This window comes from Salvelinus namaycush, chromosome 23 (assembly GCF_016432855.1).
Source record: "Salvelinus namaycush isolate Seneca chromosome 23, SaNama_1.0, whole genome shotgun sequence".
Taxonomy (NCBI): domain Eukaryota; kingdom Metazoa; phylum Chordata; class Actinopteri; order Salmoniformes; family Salmonidae; genus Salvelinus; species Salvelinus namaycush.
In genome coordinates, this window is record NC_052329.1 from 39,469,182 (window position 1) to 39,481,370 (window position 12,189).

A 12,189-nucleotide genomic window follows, 5' to 3' on the forward strand; every position below is an offset into this window, starting at 1 on the left:
AATATTGTCACTATTTGGTTGGTCAGGGCGTGAGTTGGGGTGGGCATTCTATGTTTTCTAATTCTATGTGTTTGGCCGGGTGTGGTTCTCAGAGGCAGCTGTCTATCGTTGTCTCTGATTGAGAACCATACTTAGGTAGCCATTTTGTCACCTGTGTTTTGTGGGTAGTTGTTTTCTGTTTTGTGTGAGTACCTGACAGAACTGTTGTGTTTTGTTCCACTTTTGTTTCAGTGTTCAGGTTATAATAAATATCATGAACATGTACCGCGCTTTGGTCTAATCCTTCTTCCTCAGACGAACATCGTTACAAATATTCAATATCTGTAAGTTTGACTAAATATTAGCACTTCACTCCACATACTCATTGGCAATAACCTTCAATCTGGATAACAACACAAAACACATTATAAGGCTTGAGAAATGTATCGACCAATATCACCAATACAAACAACACCAAAACATGTCAGAGCGTAAGCATGGAGAACCAATCCCCAAAAGAAAAGGAGACTCCTTGACGGACACAGATGTCACCTTCAAATAATATTTTTACCAAAGATTATATCTCCGCCGGGCTGGGCAACCAAATCTACATTCATTAATTGTGTGTCTAATTAAATATATTTTATTTTATTCATAGTTCTTCATTCAACATTTGTTTAACAGTCTTCAAAGAGGTGTTCTCATTTTCTTTGTTCTTCATCTTCAGTCTTCTTGGTCTTTACCAAGAAAGAACAAGGAACCCATGCCTTTGCACCATATTTCCTATGATGTCAGGGTAAATGTTCATCTTAAAATTAAACGGAATTCAAACAATTAGAGAATTATTTCATAACCATGTTTAAAAAAAAATTGAATTACATAAATTGAGGCACAAACTGTGGCATCTTTTCAAATCACAAAACAGTATTGATCAGAAGCTACTCTGTTCCAACATGATCACACAAAATAACATTTACACTGGTTGAAAATCACTGTCACAGAAACCAGCCAAAGCCCACATATTTATCTGCCGATTTAGACGTATTAAGTGAGTGAACCTCCCCGCTAATGATTTAGGTGTTAGTAAGTGACTTAGGGTTAGGTATGGGGTTAGTTAGTGACTTAGGGTGTGGTATGGTAGTGACTAAGGTTCCGGTATGGGGTTAGTGTTTTAGGGTTATGCATGGTAGGGACTGAGACAAGGGTTAAGCTTAGATTAGAAAACAAAAAACAAACACATCAGAAACAACAACACGCCCGGGTTCGTACCTCTGCCACTCGCGGAACGCAAGCTTGGGGTGTACATTGTAATTTTCTGGAAGATGCAGTCATTTTGTTGTTCTGGGATGTAACAACCAATACTTGCAGAAATAATGTCCAAGTAGGTCATGGTGTGAGTAGTTACACAGCATGTACAAAATGTTTGTGACAGCTGATATATTTAATGAATGATTGATGAATGATTGGAAAAGAAGTCATGCAAGATGAAGAAGTAATTTTTCCTTACTGTATATCTATAGCTTTACAGAGAGAGAAAGACGCAAACAGACAGATGGTCCAACCGATTGTATTAACCGACCGAAAAACATTCCATCATTTCTCACCCACATTAGGTCTGAGTGTAGTCCCCCAAGTCTGAACAAGGAGCTCTCAGAAAGTTTTCTCAGTATTGTTCCCAGCCACACCTGTCACGACTTCCGCCGAAGTCGGTTCCTCTCCTTGTTCAGGCGGTGTTCGGCGGTCGACGTCACCGACCTTCTAGCCATCACTGATCCATTTTTCATTTTCTATTGGTTTTGTCTTGTCTTCCTTCACACCTGGTTCCAATCCCATCAATTACATGTTGTGTATTTAACCCTCTGTTTCCCCTCATGTCCTTGTCGGAGATTGTTTGATTGTATGTTTGTGTAATTATGTGTTGGTGCGCGACGGGTTTTGTACCCACTTTTTATTATTTTGTAATTTCGGTTTTGGAGTTTTGTGACGCACTGATTAAACGACTCCGTTTATACCAAGTTCGATTCTCCTGCGCCTGACTTCCCTGCCACCAACACGCACCCATTACAACACCATTCACACTCACCAGGAAAGGACCATAGTTTGGTGTCCTCTGTAAGTGAAACGGCAAAAACAACAGAACAATGCATTTCTTTTTTTTATTTGAGACGTGAAATGCCAGAATACCACAATTATCTTTGACATTAAAGACAAGTACAAAACGCAGTATCACTCCATGCCATGCAATGCAATGCAATGAATGACACCTTGCACTACAGAACATTGTCTGTACATGGTCACTGAAATGTTCTACACAGTTGCTTAAACTGTAATGATTTGAACGCACGTCTAACAGTCTACAGCATCTGACAATGACACAATGGAAGCTAATAATCTACTAACTTAAATCCTGCATTGGTCTGCAGTTTCCTCACGGCTCCGATAAGGATCCCTCTGAATGCGATGTCAGAACTGTAGGTCTTGTTGGGCGCGTTTGAAATGCAGAGAGGTAAACATCTTCTACATGACTTCTTGCTGCCAGGTTCCCAGGGTTCTAACTGTTGCCACTCACAGAGTGCGAGCCTGAGATGAACACTGTAAATCTCAGGATGATGCGGTCATTTGGTTCTGGGATATAACAGCCAAGACCTGCAGAAATAATGTCCAAATAGGTCAATGTGTGACTAGTTATCCAGTATGTGCAGCATTTGTGTGACAGAGGTGTTCTATTTTATGAACGTCATTGTAAATAACATGGATGCGTTTTCCATTATTTGCATCAGATGACTTGTCCCTAAGCAAACCCCCCCCCCCCCCCCCCCCCCCCGCCCCCAAAAGAAGGGACCATAGTTGCAGTCCTCTGTGTAGGTGAAACTGCAAAAACAACCGTGTTCACCAATGACATCTGACATACAATACAATCACTGACACAACAACTGCTAAGAATCTAACAACACAGCATCTAACAATGAGACAATGTAACCTAGTAATCTACGAACTTGAATCCTGCGTTGGTCTCCTGTTAGTCTTCTCACGGCACCGCTAAGGGATCCCTCTGAATGCGACACCAGTACTGTAGGTCCCATTGGGTGTGTTTGAGATGCTGTTGACTACGACCAGCTCAACAGAAGACTGTTGAAATTGTAATTTACAAAGTCAACTATATAGAGATAGAGAGATGATAGATGATGATAACTATATAGAGATGACATTACTAAGCGGTAGTAAGTAAATATATTCGACATTACTTTCAGTCAGGATCCCAGGAACCAGCAACAGCAGAGCTGTGTAGAGAACAGCTGCAACGGTCCTCATACTCCTCATGTATTTAGGTCCGGTTGGAAGTGTACAGTACTACATTTTTATGTTGAACCAGTAGCCACTCCTTATCGGGGGAATTTCCTGGCAAGGACAGAAACGAATAAGATGTTCTTCCTCTTCCCTTTATCTGATGCTATTGTGCAATGTATGTGTAATGTATGTTTTGAACTGGCATGTGGCGTGAGTGCCAATCTGTTTACAAGCACTATCATGCCAACTCCTTGTCACACATTGTCATGCCAAATATTCAATTTTTAGATGCCAATAGACTACGAGCTGAAGTTTCACTTTCTCCACTGGGGGTCACCATTCAGTAATTACTTAGAATGAGGGCCACAACAATTAAGGTAAAGTATACTGAACAAAAATATATAAACTCAACATGCAACAATTTTAGTTCATATAAGGAAATCAGTCAATTCAAATAAATTCATTAGGACCTAATCTATGGATTTCACATGAACGGGAATACAACTAGGTGCACCTGTGTAATGATCATGCTGTTTAATCAGCTTCTTAATATGCCACACCTGTCAGGTGGATGGATTATCTTGGCAAAGGAAAAATGCCCAGTAACGGATGTAAGAGAAATAAGCTTTTTGTGCATATGGAACATTTCTGGGATATTGCATTTATATTTTCATTCAGTGGAAATGCTTACAAATCAATCGAGATATGCTCAATAATATATTTTTCATTATGAAATTGTGCATGTTGAATAAATTCAATGCTGTATATGAATCATGTCAAACGTAACAGTTTTTTTGTACAATATCTCCATATGAACTTATGTTAGACATACACGTATGACAATATAGTAGATCGGATAATAGTTTATTGTTAGATAGTATGTTGTTCTGTTGTGTACACTTGAGAAGGGCTAGGAACTCTAGTAAGCCTCACTAGAGAAGTCTTACCTGGGTAAAGTAACTTAGAAGCTACAGCAACAACATCAGTGGAACAGGTACGGGTCTTAAAGAGGACAGTGCAAAAAAAAAGTGATGTTGACGTAAACAAAAATCACAATCACTCTATATTGTGAACCCTACTAAAAAGGCTGTTTTATATTGTTTGTCTGTTGTTTAAAGAACATAATTGCATGTTAATTACCAGTTCATTATTCTTATTGAGAATTCACACAATAGATCACAAAACTTTAGAGAAGCACTGCAGGTAAGCCTTATAAGTGAATTCATCAGGAATCAAGGTAAGACCCAAGTGCAGACGGTGTGAAGTAACAATGTTTATTGTAACCACAGGGGCAGGCAAACGACAGGTCATGGCAGGCAGGGGCTGATAATCCAGAGCAGAGGCCAAGATACAGGACGGCAGGCAGGGTCAGAGACAGGCAGTGGTCAGGCCAGCGGGTACAGGGTCAGGACAGGCAAAGGTCAAAAACCAGGAGGATGAGAAAAAGAGAGACTAGGGAAACCCAGGCGCTGAGACAAACCGCTGGTAGGCTTGAACAAACGAGACGAGGAAGATTGGAAGATGGGCGACACCTGGAGGGGCTGGAGACAAGCACAAGGACAGGTGAAACAGATCAGGGCGTGACAGAATTCTTGAATCTACACACATCTTTTTTCGATAAAGATGAACCAATTTAATGAGGGCTTTTTAGAATTACACAGTGGCATTGAACTTGTTTGCTTCATTATGCCCAGAAGAGCCTTTCATCCAAAGAACACCTTCCATTCTAACATTGGAAGCCGAGGAGCACTCCTACCACCAACCATGCATGACCTGGTGGTAGGAGTGCTAAATCTAAGACCGTATGAAACAAATTACCAATAAATAACCACGTTGCCTTTGCATGCCTTTTGTGTGTGTGTGTGTGTGTGTGTGTGTGTGTGTGTGTGTGTGTCAGTGCTCCTCCCTCCAGCTTGCTCCCTTTTGATGAGGTCAGGGATGTAATCAGTTAAGTCATTTCTATAGAACAGCATCAATACTTTGTGGTTGATCCATCCAAACAAGAGCATGCTACCTTAGATCAATTTTCAAATGTAAACTGAATAGGGGCTCTGGTTATGTACACAAGCTAAAGTTAGTGATTAGTGGCTATGGCCCCTAAAGGTACCTGTATTGTATTATTACAATATGCCTAGAGCTCTGGCTCTGTGGAGTATAGGGATCTAAGTCTCACATAGAATAGTCTGGTTTTAAGGAAGAGTTCATATACAGAAGGTCATTTGAGTGAACTATCTGTTATGTGAAGTTATCCAGTCTGTTTATTGTTCTTGCTTATTCTGCGGATCAATTCCCTCCCCTCATCCCGCAGCTCGCAAATCTTTATCCTGCTCTCTCTGCCTTTGAATATATCTTATGATGCTCCAGAATGATGGCCCCAGAGTTCTAATTCCTAATTCAATGGTTCTGTTCCTGTGCCTAATCCCCAATGTAGACTACCATTTTGTCAACAAATATGCCCCTACACCAAATATTATTGTAAATAAATCTGTAGTGGGCTCTTTAAGTTAACTTTGCTTCTCCACCAGGGGTCACCATTCCAGTGTGTAACAACTTAAATGGAGGGCCACAACAATTTTGATATAGAATAAAGGCATGCTTCCAAATCATTCAAAGTAGCTCAATAACGATCTTTTTTTTATTATGAAATTGAGCATGTTGATTTGTTAGATATAATAATAATTTCCAACCAAACAGCCTTTTGCATTATACAGTGCCTTTCGAAAGCATTCAGACCCCTTGACTTTTTACACATTTTGTCTATCTACACACAATACCCTACAATGACAAAGCAAAAACAGGTTTTTAGAAATGTTTTTAGAAATGTTTGCAAATCTATTAAAAATAGAAAACAGAAATACCTTAACATAAGTATTCAGACCCTTTGCTATGAGACACGAAATTGAGCTCAGGTGCATCCTGTTTCCATTGATCATCCTTGAAATGTTTCTACAACTTGATTGGAGTCCACCTGTGGTAAATTCAATTGATTGGACATGATTTGGAAAGGCACACACCTGTCTATATAAGGTCCCACAGCTGACAGTGCATGTCAGAGATAAACCAAGCCATGAGGTTGAAGGAATTGTCCGTAGAGCTCTGAGACAGGATCGTGTCGAGGTACCAATCTGGGGAAGGGTACCAGCATTGAAGGTCCCCAAGAACACAGTGGCCTCCATCAGAGAAGAATGGGAGAAACTCCCCAAATGCGGGTGCGCCAAGCTTGTAGAGTCATACTCAAGACGACCCGAGGCTGTAATCGCTGCCAAAGGTCCTTCAACAAAGTACTGAGTAAAGGGTCTTAATACTTATGTAAATGTGATATTTCAGTCGTTTTATTACATTTTTTGCTAAAAAAAAATTTAACCTGTTTTTGTTTTATCATCATGGGGTACTGTGTGTAGATTGATGAGTAAAAAAAGGATTTAATCCATTTTAGAATAAGGCTGTAACGTAACAAAATGTGGAAAAAGTCAAGGGGTCTGAATACTTTCCGAATGTACATACTGTATCTTATCTCCATATCAACCTACAGTACATTATGTACACACTTATGAAGATATAGTAGATCTGATCATGCTTTATTGTTAGATAGTGTGTTGGTGTATACACTTGAGAAGTCATCTGAACTCTAGTAACCTCCAGCCTCACCCAAAGTAACCTAGACTCTGCAGCATCAGCATCAATGGAACAGGTGCCGGCCTTAAAGGGGCATTGGATGTGGACATAAACCAACAAGTCCTCAGCATAAAGCATGTACGTTGTGAGGGAACCCTGAGTGTGGTTTACCTTCATCTGTAATTGATTGAATGATGGCGTACATCTTCCCCCACACCCCACACACCAGGAGTCAATGCAGACAAATTCCTGCCCTGCAGCTGTGGAGGGACACGAAATGACAACGAAACAATGCAACAGTGGACGTTGGTGAATTTTCAGGTGTTCAAGCCTCAACATGCAGTGTTCCGAGGGCTGAGACGGTCTCTTGGAAATGCAGCCCCCCAGTCAACTAGCTGTGGCACGTTGCCATTATCATCACAACCCTGCGTTTATCTGTGGAATGCAATGTTGTCTCCAACAACCTAAAGGAACAACAATATTATGAACATTGCTTGAAGATATAAAACACACACACACACACACGCATGCATGCGTAGAGACACCTACAAACACACACAGGCACAAACACAGCCACAGTTGTGCAACATTCAAGATGTCACAGACATTCTCCTCATTCTTGTCAGCCCTCATAGTTTTCGCAATAGTTTTGAGATGTAGGCTAACAGACCTACGTTTCAGAGAAAGGGGGCAAGCTGGGGGACAAGACTGGTCTGATACAACTGATTTAGGCTATACATAGGCCTACATAACATAGATTATAAAATGGCAAAAAATAGATATAAAATAGGCCAATCTATCCCTGCATAGCTACATTAAATTTCAATTTCTAAGATATTAGAAACTATTACTATAAGACTATTCTGTCGATTATCCGTTGATGTAGTGTACAGTTTACATAACTTCCCTTGTCATCCTGAATTAAGATGAATGGATCTGTATTTCCAAGAACAATGTAGCAGGCACCATGGCCTCGATTTCTTTCCATGCGAAAATAGTCCTACCATCCATAGCTCTGTCTATGAATTTGAGAGTGGTTACATTTCTCCAGTCCCATCCATCAACTTTTTAGCTAAACAGTGGCGGGGTGTTCTTTGATATTGTTTCAACTACTGATTGACGCTTTAACATCTCGCCTCAAAACGGACCCCTGGTCCACACCCAGAACGCCCGCGAGGAACGCCTTAGCGACACAGGCAGAGAGCGCTGAATGCTAGAAGCGGGCAATACCTTGACCGTGTAGCCTAGCAGCCTGTGTTGCGGTACGCAGTGTGAAGATAGGCTGAATACCGTCAGAAAAAGCTAACTTATTGGGAAGCCGCGAATGTAAGGTCTGTCATTGCATCAGTTGTCATTTAATTTAGTTGAACGTTGCATTTTGTCACAGAACCCCAGGTTGGGCTATCCATTCATTCTCTTTCCGAAATGGGACTCTGAATGACTGATAGTCGTCACATCTCGGAAATGAGAGTGGATCTTTCTATTTCAGGACAGATCTGCCAGTTCAGCGCACCTAAGGATTTAGAAGAAGAGAGCAAGCATCGCATCCTAATCGTAAGGACGCATCAACATGGACCAGACGTTATTATAATCCGCATGTGCTGCTTGACATCGAACGTCACCTGTCATTTCTGTTATTTTATATGATTCAATCATTTTTTTAACAAGAGCTGTTAAATTAACCCTGTCTTGTCTTAATTCACATGATAGAGGAAGGAACAGAACACATTCCTCTTATCCTGAGTTAACTTCAGGTGAGTTATTTTTTAACGATTTTTAAAATGATTATTATGAAGTATTATGACATTTGTCATTGTATCAAAGTTAATGCGATGCATTTATTACATATACACTAACAGAAAACGGTCATTTAAATGGTAATTTTAGATATTATCAACGGTTAAAAAAAATACAACTCTGAAACGTTATGGTGCTTTGTGGGAAAAGTTATGGTATATTATGGTAAATTGTGAGAAAATTGCTCTTTTTAAAATGATACTGTAATTCCACTCCACAGAATATAGTACTGTACCATATCTTTGGAGCGCCAAAAACCTTTTGACATGGTGCATGGTGCATGGTATTGTTGTTTCTGGCTCATTAATTTATTTTGAGGGGTGCCTTGTATGAGGCTATATTTGTTGCATCCATGAGGGGGGAATGCTGTACCAATTTAACGCCCTATCTGATTATAGTAGCCCCATCAATTTAAAATGTAGCGATTTAGAGAGTTTATTAGTCACATTCACAAGGTTGCAGATGTAAATGCAGGGTACAGAGAAAATCTTAAACTCTGATCTGCAACAGTGCAGGTCAAAGTTAAGTGAATGAACAATAAAAAAATAACAATAATAATATATACATAATTACAACTGTAACATGGTAAATTACCATTGGGGTGAGGGCAGGGTAAATGTCTGTTGGGGGGGCCCTCCATAGGGGGAGCCACAGGGGAAGAGTCCAGGGGTGCAGTGGGGGGACAGGCAGAGCAGGTATCTGATTAGTGGTGGCTATTAGGCAGCCTGATGGTCTGGGTTTCGAAGCTATTGGCCATTCTTTCAGTTTTTTTCCATGATGATCCTATACTGCCTGCGTCTGAGTGATGGAAGCAGAGAGAACAGTCCGTGGCTCGGACGGCTGGGGTCCCTGATGACCTTCCTGGCCTTCCTGCGACACCTGGTGTTGTAGGTGTCCTGGAGGGCAGGCAGTGTGCTCCCATTGGTGCATTTGGCTGAGCGTACCGCCCTCTGTAGCGCCTTGTGGTCGGCAGTGATACCAAGTTGCCGTACCAAGCTGTGAAGCAGCCCAACAGTATGCTCTCTATGGTGCCCCTGTAGAACACTGCGAGGTTCCTCAGGGACAGGTCACATTTTTTCAGCTTCCTGAGGTTGAAAAGTCGCTGTCGTGCCTTTTTCACCACCGTGTCTGTGTAGTTTGACCATTTCAGCTCCCCGGAGATGTGTACACCGAGGAACTTAAAGTTTTTGACCGTCTCCACGGCGGCCCCGTTGATGAGGATGGCCAGCCTGGTTCCTCCTGAAGTCCACAAACAGTTCCTTTGTTTTGCTGATGTTGAGGGAGAGGTTGTTTACCTTGCACCACTCCGTCAGAGTGTCTACCTCCTCCCTGTAGGCCGTCTCGTTGTTGTTGGTAATCAGGCCTACTACTGTCGTGTCATCAGCGAACTTGATGATGGAGTTAGATGCAGTCGTGGGTATACAGGGAGTACAGAAGGGGACTGAGGACGCACCCTTGCGGGGCCCCCCGTGTTGAGGATCAGTGTGGAGGAGGTAGTTGCCTACTTTCCCCATCTGGGGGCGGTCCATCACGAAGTCTAGGACCCAGTTGCATAGGGAACAGCTCAGTCCCAGGGCCGTGAGCTTTGCGGTGAGCTTAGGTATTTAAGGCCGAGCTGTAGTCGACGAACAGCATCCTCACATATGCATTTGTTTTGTCCAGGTGGGTGAGGGCAGTGTGCAGTGCAATGGCGATTAGGTCATCCGTGGATCTGTCGGGATGGTAGGCGATTTAGAGACGGTCGAGTGTGTCGCGGAGGGAGGAGGTTATGTGGTCTTTGACTAGCCTCTCAAAGCACTTCAGGATGACGGATATGAATGCTGCTGGTCGGTAGTCATTCAGTTCAGTTACTGTCCCTTTCTTGGGCACGGGATGATAGTATGAAAATTCCTACAGACAGAGCTATATCTATCTATAGGGGACAGGTTAGAGTGGCAGCTAGTCTTAAACCTTAAATGGTTGAGCATTTTGGTCCTTTTGGCCTGTTTTGCCCTGTAGTCGCTGCCAGTTTGGAAGCCTTTGTTAAGACGTCTAGAAGTCATTAATATGCTGTAATGTGTAAACACTTTACCTAGCAGCCAACCTGCTTGCATCAATCCCTTGTAATTACAGTAATACTGTGAAATACAAACCTCTCCTCTCCCCTCACTGAATTTAGTTAATTTATCCATTCATTCATCCATTAATTAATTCCGATTACGGTAACATTTACTTTTTACAGTATAATACAGTACATTCTACGGTATTGTACTATGTGTCATGACACAGTACTTGCTTTGATACTGTTTTTATATTACAGTAGGTGTACTGTAATATTAAATACAGAATTTTACTTGCACCGAGCTGCCTGTAAAATACTGTCAAATTCATGGTAACCCTTTTACAGTGTAGATATACTGTAGCTATTTTGACTGGTTAATTCACATAGATAGGGTCTAATTGTGAGAAATGGAGCCAATCAGGGACCTGTTTATAAGATATTGTAACATCAGTGGGATGTATTGATTAGCCTAGTGTGTCATGCCATTATTTGTTTTGGACATGATGACATGGGTTAACCGACTCCTTTCAACACAACTGTTTTAACGTGGCAAATCAACGTGTTCTATATGTGGTGGGGGGCTGTGCTGTACAGACAGTTAGAATGTGAGCCTTTCTCCAAAGACTCTTCTACGAATTTAGGTCTTACTAGAAGACTACATACAGTAAGTCATTAGAGACCAAGCCCACTTCCCTGTTGATCTCATTATTCTTCAGGCAGAGGTTCTACATTACTTATCAAAAAGCTTGCCTTCCTCAGCTCTTAGTTGAAATATGGTGATCTGTTGCTCTCCTTCCTGTGATAACATAGTGATCCAACAAATTCATAAATGTAGTCAGATTGATGTGATATGAAAGTATGATTGATGTGACAACAGTAGAGGCTAGACCCGTAGATCCATTTCTCCATCCCATTGTGTTCGCCAGCTCTGTCTTTAGGGTATGTTTTAAAAGTAGTAACTTACTTGAACCCTTCTTGATTTCCTGAACTAACCAACATTTACACACAGTCCGACACTATTAGAAAAAAAGGTTCCAAAAGTTCCTCTACACAGGGACAAGGGTTCTACATGAAACCTTTGTCATCCAAGAAGGTTCTAGGGGTTCTACCTGGAATCATTACATGGTCTTCTACAGAGACAAGTTGAAGAACCATTTCGATTTTTTTTTTAAAGTGTAGATGGAAATGCACATCTGACCAAAAAAAACTGTCCTGATTTAAATACTTGTGAAATGAGACACAATTAACCTGGCATTCAAATATAACAGGTAAGATGTTAATATCTTCCTGAACAAAAATGTATGAACATTAACAGATATAGGTGTTATGTAATCCATACGAAGGCATCATAAGGTCCTAACTAGATATGTACTGTAGGCCTGCTATGGGATATTTGGGTTGAATGATCTAAGGCCTGGTAAGTGAGGTCAGTTCAGAAGAGGACAGGCATGGATTAGCCTAGAGTACCG